Here is an 11,521-nt window from a genome sequence, read left to right as displayed (position 1 = left end):
TGAACAGAGTTTAAAGCCTGAAAGCCAAGCTACAAGTTAAATCCTCAGACCAGATTGAGAACTTGTTTTCCCATTTGGTGCACTGTCCTCTAATTGGCCCCCACCCTTCACTTATTTTACATATACCTACCCTTTCCTAATTGGTTTTTCTACACTGTCATGCCCACCTTTGAGTGGTGTTTTCACTTTAACCTTTTTTGCATACTCACAAACCAATCAGCATGCACTCCCCATCCTGAGTCCATAAAGAGCCTCAGACCCAGAAACACTGGGGAACCATCCTTCCCCCTATCCTCTCCTCTCCACTGAAAGCTATTTTCATCACTCAATAAAATTCTTCTCTGCCCTCCTCACCCTCCAATGTCCCGCATATCCTCATTCTTCTTGGGCATGGTACAAGAGCTTGGGAATCACCAAATGCAGGTACAAGCTATAACATAGGCAAGTTAAGGCACACAGCATGGCCGAGCAAGGCCCAGGTGGGCCACTGTAGACCTGTACAGATTCACTGCCACTAACACAACTAGTGTTAAGCAAATTATTTCATTTATCTCGGCCTTAAATTTGTACATGTAAAATGGGGAGACATCTAACTACCAGGTAGAATTAGATGGAGAATTAAATAAAATGAAGTATGTAAGAAGTGCTGTACATTGTAGATGCTCCATACACTACTTCCTACATTGCCAATTTCCTCTCAGAAACACAGCAATGAGAGGGAATCAGACAAGGTTTTCATAATTGTGCCCTTGAGGCTGTCAACTCACACACTGAGTTCCAGGTTCAGTTTTCCAATCACTTGAGTTCCAATCTCAGTGTGACTGACTAGATTACTGTCTCCCACCAGCTGTAGTTATTGTTTTATTCTCCATAAAACCTGGAATCCTTTTATCAGCATAAGTGTAAAAAAATACTGTGGGTGTGGGGTTCTGTAGCAGAAAGGATGTTGCAAGCACAGCAAGATGAAAAAAAAAAAAAAGGAATTCTGTCTCAAGTCTCATTGTCCAGAGAACTTTGTAAGGTGAAGCATCTGTTAATAAAGGCACATATTTGGCCTCTTTTTTATAAGTTAGCCAGAAAACAAACAAACAAGAAAACCCTAAGCAATTCAGGTATAAGGTATAAAAAAAAAAAAAAAAAAGGCAATAGGGAACCTGCACATACTAAAATACAAACTGAATTCAGAGATGATAGCTCCTGATTTCTGGGCTCCTAATATGTGTCAAGCCCTCCGTGAGTTTGATTTTCAGCCCTCCACATCCTGTGAGGTGGATGTTCTGTTATCCTTTCACAGATGTGGATGCTAAGAGTCAGTGAAGGCTCTGGGAAGGTAAACAGCTTGCCTGCAGTCAAGTCTACTGCTCTTCATCTCCATTAATGCCTCCCCAGTCCAAGCCATCATCTTTATCCTCCTGGTCAGTCTCAGAAGCTCTGCGTCTATTTGACAGCCTTACACTCTATATCCCAAAGAGTATCTAGAATGGTCTTAACAAAAACTAACAATAATGCATCAAATCATCCCCTACTTAAAATCTCCCAATGACTCTGGAAACTAAGCTGTCAGTTTCTGAAAAAACTAAGCATGCAACTACCGTATAATCCAGTGACTGCACTCAAGCATTTATCCAAGAGTCATGAAAACTATGTTCACACATAAACCTGCATACAAGCATTCGAAGTAGCTTTATTTGTAATAACCAAAAACTGAAAACAACTCAGTGGGTGAATGATTAAATAAACTGTGGTACATCCACACCATGTAACATTACTCAACAATGAAAAGAAACAAATTATTGATACACACAACAATTTGATGTTGAAAAAAGCCAATCCAAAAAGGTTACATATTGTAAAATTTCATACATATAACATTTTTGAAATGACAAAATTATACAAATGAAGAACAGGTTAGTGGTTGCCAGGGGTTGAGGATGGGGAAGAGGGTGGGAGGGACACAGGTGTCACTATTAAAAGGCAACACAAGAACTCCTTGGGGTGACAGAACTGTATCTTGACTGTGGTGGTGAATACATGACTCTCCACTTATGATAAAATTGCATAGAATACACAAAAACACACCAATGAATACAAGTAAAATAGGAAATCTAAGTAAGATCGGTGGATTATATAATGTCAATTCAATATGCATGTGGTAGTGATACTACAATGCAATATTGTAAAATGCTAACATTGGAGGAAATTGGGTGTGGGGTATGCAGAATCTGTTTTATTTCTTACAACCACTTGTGAATTTACAATTATCTCAAAATAACAAGTTCGATTTTTTTTTTTTTTTTTTTTTTTTTTTTTTTTTTTTTTGAGACAGGGCTTGGCTCTGTCACCCAGGCTGGAGTACAGTGGCATAATCTCAACTCACTGCAGCTTTAACTTCCCAGGCTTACCACTTCAGCCTCCCAAGTAGCTTGTACTACAAACAAGTGTGCACCACTATGCCCAGTTAATTTAAAAAGAAAAAAAAAATTGTAGAGACAGGGGTCTCACTGTGTTGCACAAGCTGGCCTCAAACTCCTGGCCTCAAGCAATCCTCCCACCTCAGCCTCCCAAAATGCTGGGATTGTAGGTGTTAGCCATCATGCCCAGCCAAGTTTGATTTTTCAAAAATTACCCAAAGGCTTCTCATCACATTAAGAATAACACTGCATTGCTTGCCCTGGCTCATAGAGCCCTACATGAGAAGGGCCCTTGAAATTTCTCTGATCTCATCAATTACCACACTCTTACTCTCCTTATGCATCAGTAGGTCCTTGCTTCCTCTTGTTGAAATGCTCTTCCTCTGATCTCTGCAGGACTTACTCCTTCTTGTCACTCAGTTCTCGGCCTTTTACCCTCTCAGAGAGACATTTCCTGTCCACACAATCTAAAGAGGCTCCAAGATACCCTGTTACGTCACCCTGTATTAGGCAGTACTGTGGCATGTATTACTATTTGTTGTTTTTCATTCATGTTTTGGTGGTGTTTGTATTTGTTTCCCTTAACTAGAAAGTAAGCTCTGAAGAGTAGGGATGTTGTTTGTGTTATTTTCTGCTGTATTTCCATCAGCTGGAACAGTGAGTGCCAGACACGTAGCAGGTGCTCAATAAATATTCACTGAGTGGACACAGACAAGCATGAATGATAATCTGCGGAAAGAGGTCTTATTTAAGACCTAGTCATGTTCTGCTTGGCATTCAGGGCCTCCATCTATCCCCAATGGTTTCAAACTCTCCACCCAGATTATATCTTAGTGTTTTATTGCAAGTCTGAACATTAGCAGGACAATCTAGACCTAAAAGAGCCAAGAATTCAAGGAACAGACACATTCTAGAGATGAACAGAAGAATGGGAAACAACTCAGGCAATAAAATGGTAAACAGGATGGAAAAGCCAGGTAAATTCAGTAAGTGCTCACTGACCTCCCTGTCTGCCAGGCAATGTGCTATGTACTGTGGAGATAAGAGATGAGGTCATCATAGTCTTGAGCCTCCAAGTCCCTCATGACTCTACCTGAGAGTCCCATCAAGAAAGGAAATCACTTGAATGCCCCGATAGGTGGGCTGGAAAACCTGAGCAGAGTAGACAAAGCTAACAGGATTCCATCTTAGAGATGATAATCATTGGGAAAATAATGTAGTCAGACACCAAACCAGTGGTCTCCCTTCCCCTTCAACTGGAGCAGGGCCATTTTGACCTGTATCATTTACTGAGATTTTCTAATCAAAAAGTGTCAAAAAGTGTTTGAAACCACTCTGTGTAAGGCAGACCCAGATCTTGGGCTAGACTAACAGCAAAAGAAAGGATTTTGAAAATATTCTGTCATTTCAAGACAATATTTGCTCTAAACCTTTCCCACTTCTGTCTTTAAGAAATAGATAAATAGAAGCAAGGTACTGACAGTCTCATTTTCAAGTCCCCAGTGGGTTTCATTGTTACAGTCACCCAGGGTTATCAAGTTGCTTCCTTCACAACTGCTGGCCAGGTGAGGCCTGGCACAGGCTATCAGAGGCTTCACACATCCCACTCCAATCAGAAAAGAGCTTTCTCACTCTTAGAACAAAACAAAGGCAGGGTATTGATTTCTGCATGAACAACAGAGTTTAACTCTTGTGCTTTCAGCCTAAGAGCTCCAGAAGCCCCAGGAATTTTCCCAGAGTAAGGCATCTGTCCTTCTCTTGGACAGAGGGTGTTTGTTCTCATGGCTCTGCAGTGGAAAGCACCATTCACGAGCTGAAAGGCCATACTGCAAGAAAGCACGACGTTATATGTTTGCCAAATCCCATACCCTCACCTACCATCATGCTATAGACTATACCAGAATTAGCCATTCTGATTCACTAATCCACTAGATCAAATTCAGGGTTGGGAGAAAGATAACCTCTAAAATATGTACAGGGTTCCAAAGGTAAATATAGGGTATTCCAGTCCATTCTTTGATATTGTCCTCTCATCAGTCCTATGTGGGGAAGAGGGCAGGAATTTTTTTTATACATGTACTTTAAGTTCTGGGACACATGTGCAGAACGTGCAGGTTTGTTACATAGGTATACATGTGCCATGGTGGTTTGCTGACCCATCAACCTGTCATCTACATTAGGTAGTTCTCCTAATGCTATCCCTCCCCTTGGCCCCCACCCCGCTACATGCCCCAGTGTGTGATGGTCCCCCTCCCTGTGCCCGTATGTTCTCATTGTTCGACTCCCACTTATGAGTGAGAACGTGCAGTGTTTGGTTCTGTTCCTGTGTTAGTTTGCTGAGACTGATAGTTTCCAGCTTCATCCATGTCCTTGTTCACAATAGCAAAGACCTGGAACCAACCCAAATGCCCATCAGTGATAGATTGGATAAAGAAAATGTGGCACATATACACCATGGAATACTATGCAGCCATAAAAAAGAATGAGTTCATGTCCTTTGCAGGCAGGAATTTTTATACCCATTTTACAGATGAAAAAATTCATTCAACAAGGCACTTAAGAAGTTGAGACTTACAGTTCCTAGTTCTTAGGGCTCTCCCCAGTTTCTTATGCATCTTCATGAAAATAATTTGAGTTTTTTCCCTGAAATAAAGAGTTACTTGAACCAAACTAATAAAACATATTATTTCCTTTAATCAGAACGAACTTTAACCCATATTTAGTAAAATATAAGAGGGAAAAAAGGGCCCTGGTCTTGGTATAAATCTCTATTTCTCAGATCTTTACTTTCCCATAAGACTGGTCTAAACAGTTAATTCTGCCATCCCAATGACCCTATCAGTATTGGGAAACATCTTTCAGTTTCTCCTGCTACAGAGGTTACAAATACACAGTTTGCTCATAAATCATCTCATATGGTGACATAAATAATGTTTCGTACTTGTATTTCCACATACCTCATATTATTTGACTCATAACACAGTGAAGTAAATGTTGGTAGCTTATTTCACAGAAGAATCGATGAAACAATTGAGGATCTCAAAATCAGTTAAATCACAGGAGATGGCACATTGAATGAGGGGCAGATTTGGATGCCAGCAGTTTAACTGGCCTCTAAAATCTATTATCTTATGCCCATATTTTTTTTTTTTTTTTTTTTTTTTTTTTTTTTTTTTTTTGAGATGGAGTCTCGCTCTGTCGCCCGGGCTGGAGTGCAGTGGCCGGATCTCAGCTCACTGCAAGCTCCGCCTCCCGGGTTTATGCCATTCTCCTGCCTCAGCCTCCCGAGTAGCTGGGACTACAGGCCCGCCGCCACCTCGCCCGGCTAATTTTTTGTATTTTTTTAGTAGAGACGGGGTTTCACCGTGTTAGCCAGGATAGTCTCGATCTCCTGACCTCGTGATCCGCCCGTCTCGGCCTCCCAAAGTGCTGGGATTACAGGCTTGAGCCACCGCGCCCGGCCTTATGCCCATATCTTACAGCTCAGGCAGAGAGGCTGAGGAGGAAGAGACTATGTGTGTCTCCCAAAAGGAGGCTATCCAACTCTCCCTTCTTCCCACAAATTCTTATTGTGCTTCTGATATATGCCAGATATTAGCCTACTCAGTGGAGTCACAGCAGTGAAGAAAACAAACAAGGTCCCCACCCTCCTGAAGCTTCTAAATGCAAACATTAATGGTTTATGGATGATTTTCATTCCTTACCATCTACCCTACCCCACAAAAATACAGTAAGATCTCTGCATACTTTTCACAAAATGAGAAACTATGCCTGTAGTTATAGTTAAATGTGTAGGCAGTAGTTCTTGGTCTTTTTATTCCAAAGTGTTAAATACCTGACTCACCACTCCCATTCACTGCTGTGACACAGACAAAGCAGACTGGGGTTCTGTACAATTCCCTGCACATTAGCTGTATCTTAATTGTTTTCTCTCTGCCTCAAGACAGCATTGCAGAATGCAAGAAAGGTTCTATTATTACAGCATAACCATGAATCCGTAGGTAATTATTTGCAAGCTTCAACAGTTTAACTAGAAACGGTAACAAATTTTTTGTGACTCACCTCACAACTGGGGTACATTTGAGATACTATATCCTGGACCTAGTTACTAGCACCAAGAATCCTGTAAGATTCCTACCCTGAAGAAATGAATCACTTACTAATTCATCATAAACCGTATATATTCTGTTATGGACCTGTATATCATATGTGTTGGCTGCCAGTCTGGAAATGTCTGTCACTTTCAGTATAAATTTTTAAAATTCCTTAGCTTAGCACACAATAGCAATGTAACAGGTCAGAAATGGCTTTCCAGATAGGAAGGGAGAAGAGGGATCAGGAGGCATGGAAACTCTTCCTCCAGCCTTGCAGTTTGCCTTCAGCCAGCCTTATATATGAGTCATACCAGAAAGGAGAGTAAGAGCAATTATGAGGCTGTCTAAGCTTCCATCTCTTTATAGGCCACAACAGGTGGGAGTCAAAAATCTTGAGTGCATTAAGAAAAGTGGTACTTTTATTGAATATCAGAGATATACCCTCAGGTGTAAAGCCTTAAAAACCCATCTGAATAAACTGGGTTCCACATATGAAACAGAATTTATTACATATTATTCAAATGAAGTTATTTTGATTTAGGGACTATAGGCATAGTTTAGGGAACAAACTAAAGATGGTGGGGCAATGAGAAACTACAATAATATCAAGATGTTGATATCCCTAAAGCCAAAGCTAGTATGTTCCAGAAGCCCAATGAGAGCTGTAGCCATGAAGGAGAGGTCTCCAGACGGAACTGGTAGGATGCAGTTCTTACTTGAAAACAGGGACCAAGTGGATTGAATACAGAAAATGTGGTACGTATACCATGGAATACCACACAGCCATAAGAAAGCATGAAATCATGTCCTTTGCAGTAACACGGATGCAGCTAGAGGCCATTATCCTAAGCAAATTATTGCAGGAACAGAAAACCAAGTATCGCATGTTCTCACTTGTAAGTGGGAGCTAAACAATGGGTACTTATGGACATAAAGGTGGCAAAAATATACTCTGTGGACTACCAGAGGAAGAAAAGAGGGGAAGGACAAGGGTTGAAAAACTACTGGATACGACGCTCAGTACCTGGGTGACAGGATCAATCATACCCCAAACCTCAGCATTACACAATATTCCCAGGTAACAAACTTACCCATGTACCCCCTGAATCTAAAATAGAAATCATTTTTTACATTTTTAATTAAAATAAAAATTTTAAAGGGGCACTGAGGAAGGAGTCAGAAGAGACACACTTATACACAACTTTCCCTCCAAACTTCAGTGTATCACCATTGCATCTTACCGGCCAAATCCAACAATCCACCAGCCGGCAAAGGAGTCTGGGTGTTGCAGTCTACAAGGATCGAGTTTGCAGAGCCCAGAGCAGGGCGGAAATGGATGAATACAACTTGGAGTGCAAATGAACAAAGAGAAGTGAAGTTTGCCCATTCTTCTAGCTCCATCTCAAGCCAACCTCCCCCCTCTCTCTATGTCCCTCCTTTGACCTATTTGAATACAGCATAAATAGAATTTTAAAAATACCTAAATAACATAACAATAATAATAGAAAAATAAATAAGTAGAATAAAAAATAAAGCAGCTGTCCTTTCCTACCTCAGGGCCTTTGCACATGCTGGTCCACCTTCCTTGAATTCTTTCTCCCAGTCCCTCTTCATATGCATAGCTGCTTCTCCCCCTTTAAGGCCCCACTAAACACCATTTCCCAGGGAGAATTCTGGAGACCTTAATATTTCAGAATTCTTATCTATAAAGGGTAATGATACATCACTCAAAACAAAGTGAGATGAAAACAGTTTGGATTTACCAAGTCCTTGTGAGTATGTTATATTGAAATGGCTCCACTGTCTGGGATATACCCTGCTTCTTTGTCACGGTTGAAAAAGAATTTAGGACATAAACATACACGAACAGTGGGTTTAGGAGCAGAAAGTTTACTAGAAAAGGAAGAGAGAGAGAGGCTGGGCATGGTGGCTCACGCCTGCAATTCTAGCACTTTGGGAGGTCAAGGTGGGCGGATCACGAGGTCAGGAGGTCGAGACCACCCTGGCTAACATGGTGAAACCTCATCTCTATTAAAAATACCAAAAAAAAAAAATTAGCCGGGCGTGGTGGCAGGTGCCTGCAGTCCCAGCTACTCGGGAGGCTGAAGCAGGAGAATGGCATGACCCGGGAGGTGGAGGTTGGAGTGAGCGGAGATCTGTCACTGCACTCTAGCCTGGGTGACAGAGCGAGACTTTGTCTCAAAAAAAAAAAAAAGAAGAAGAAAGAAAAGAAAGAGAAGAGAAGAGAGAAAAGAAAAGAGAAAAGAAAAGGAAAAGAAAAGAAAAGAGGGAGGGAGGGAGGAAAAGAAGAGAGAGAAAAGGCTTCCTCATGCTGAGAAAGTGGTTTGCTAAAGGTGGTTTCCCGTTAGTGGCGAAAAACAACCATTTTTAGGCAGACTTGAGTAGGCGGTGATTTATTTACACAGGGCTCAGGGGACTGGTTTCACTAGGTGTGCCATTTACAGAGCTGGGGAAAAGACTGCCCTCCCACCCTAGTCTTTTATTATGCAAATGTAGCCTCCACCTGGCGGGGGCCATGATACCTGTACACGTGATTTTACCTGGAGGCTGCCATGATGCCAGCACACTTGGTGAAAAGGAAAAGCAGGCAGGAGCCGCCATATTGAATCCACCTGGCTTACTGGTACAGCTGTCTGCATTTACATACAAAAGCTACTGGTTTGCATATCTATGCCTGACTTTTCAGGCTGCTTTCCTTTAGAAAATAAATGGTTTGGGGCTTATTTTTTTTTTTTTTTTTGAGACAGAGTGTCGCTCTGTCGCCCAGGCTGAAGTGCAGTGGCGCCATCTCGGCTCACTGTAAGCTCCGCCTCCCGGGTTCACGCCATTCTCCTGCCTCAGCCTCCCAAGTAGCTGGGACGACAGGCGCTCACCACCATGCCGGGCTAATTTTTTTTTTTTCCTGTATTTTTAGTAGAGACGGGGTTTCACCGTGTTAGCCAGGATGGTTTCTATCTCCTGACCTCGTGATCCGCCCGCCTCGGCCTCCCAAAGTGCTGGGATTACAGGCGTGATGGGGCTGCTTTTTATTAAAGGAAAATTCCACCGAGATCTTTTACCCTTTCTAGCTGCCTAAAAATAATTTCTTAATAACTCCTATACTAATATGGTACTGGTGGTATATGTGAAATTCAACAGTAGGGATCACCTAAAACCAGGCGGCAGCTAACCTGCCTTTTAAGAAGATGGGGTTTGGTTAACTGCAGAACTTCCATTATACTGAATGGAACATGCAAGTTAGAGCCAGTGCTGAATTCCTCAGGACAGGAAAGGGAGGCTCAGGACTGCTCCCACTACCCCTCCACTCAGCCTCTCCTGCAGGTTACCTGTTGAACAAATGCTCTCACAGTTAACCACCTGAGCTTCCTCATCAATAGGTTGTTAACACATCTAACCCCAGCTGGGGATTAGTTATACCTATTTACATGCTGCTTTTAATGTTCCTCACTTCTCCTCAGTTAAAATGCATCACATGTATGATGATGTCCTCCCTACTCAGGACTATAAGATTCAGTCTTGTTCGTGCTTGTTCAATACTATCAAACGCTTAGCTCACTGCCAGAAACCTCCTAGGTGTTCAAAAATTACACTAAATAAATAAACCCAGCATACACACACGTTCGTGTGCACACACACACACACGCCGACACAGGATCAAATAAGACAAAAAGATTGCATTTTATCCTGTGTGATGAAACACAATTTGCAATTTTTGTTCCAGTCTAGGTATCTTCATTTTAAGCGGTACCTTGACTAATCATAGCTCTCCTAAGAAGGCTATAAGGACTTCAAAAGTCCTGGAAGTCATCTGATAACTATTACAGTAGACTTCTGGTTCACTCTAAATCTTAAATGCTGCTTCTTCTCTAAATACTATCAAATGCATTTGTACAGAGGGGGAGATTTTCTCTAACTGCGATTGGTAGCTTATTCTTTTGCACGTGTACACAGTGCCTACCACGTGCTATCCCAATTAAGAGATTCTGAGATTATGAATGGTTGCATGAACTGGCAGAAGAAAATAAAAGAATGAAAATTACAGTTTAAAATCCAAAAATCTCACATTTTTACAAGCCTATTTACAGAGGTTCTATAACCAAAGTAATACATGTGCTCATCATAAAGGCCCAGCTATAAACCAATGTACTTTATTAAACCCTTACCTTAAATAAATTTTTTTAAAAATACATAAAGCAGAAGTAAGAAAACAGGAAAGAAACAGCCACTGTGTTAAATGGCTTTGTATGGCAAGAGTATGTTACCTAGAATTTCATCTTTTTTCAGAGAAGGCCATTTCCCAAACTAAACTCTAAGAATTCTAAGAAAGAAAAACATATTTAATTTCAAAAGCACTTCCTCCTGTTATGCTGGCAGTACACACTCCTATACCAAGTCTGCAACGAAAAAATGAGTCTATGTTGATGCATTTTAAGAGCATGCAGCGATGGCTCTGATTAGATCACTAGCTGCAAATGAGAATGCAGCTAGAAATCCTGTTTTATGCATTGTAAGCATGCTGCACTCTGAAGCTTAAAGGTCCTGGAGATGTCACACTGGGGAGTAACCACGCATGCCTTTTCTTCTTCCATTTTGGCCTGTAGTTAGAGTCTATGCTAATATCATTTCCCATTTCCTAAGAAATTAAAAGTCAGAAACAATTTAAATTATTTGAATCCTCTCCCATGAGAGGAATTTGTATACCTCAGAAACGAATGTGACTCTTGGATGGGGAATGCTTATTTGCTGTTGACAGCTTTTTAGTGAAAAAGATAGAAATCAGATTGAATTTCGACAGCGAGAAATTGAGAGCTTGTTCTGCCAGCAGGAGGCTGAAGCCTCTAATTTTACCTCTGTGAAACAAAGATGAACCAAGAATATAATCTACCTGCTTTTCCAAAACAAAACATAAAAATTCTTCGTGTAGCTGGCTTCAAAGTAAGAAAAATTGCACATAGGGCCAGCTCTGTCCTATCTGTCTTGGTATTAATATAATAG

The 11,521-nt window shown here is 41.2% G+C and overlaps 1 long non-coding RNA gene across 1 annotated transcript in view; it reads right to left on the bottom strand.

Annotated features, from left to right (window-relative positions):
• Window positions 1–2,282: 2,282 nt before the first annotated feature.
• The window catches only part of LOC144338063 (uncharacterized), a 175,663-nt gene continuing 166,424 nt past the window's right edge, over window positions 2,283–11,521 (bottom strand). Inside the window, exons 3-4 of the long non-coding RNA XR_013411836.1 lie at window positions 7,747–7,948; window positions 2,283–4,237 (exon numbers count right to left, since the gene is read on the bottom strand). This is a non-coding gene — a long non-coding RNA (uncharacterized LOC144338063). The remainder of the gene's footprint in view (window positions 4,238–7,746; window positions 7,949–11,521) is intronic.

Source organism: Macaca mulatta, chromosome 20 (genome assembly GCF_049350105.2).
Source record: "Macaca mulatta isolate MMU2019108-1 chromosome 20, T2T-MMU8v2.0, whole genome shotgun sequence".
NCBI lineage: Eukaryota > Metazoa > Chordata > Mammalia > Primates > Cercopithecidae > Macaca > Macaca mulatta.
The sequence above is the reverse complement of the archived record's forward strand: the minus strand, read 5'-3'. Positions and strand labels throughout refer to the sequence as shown.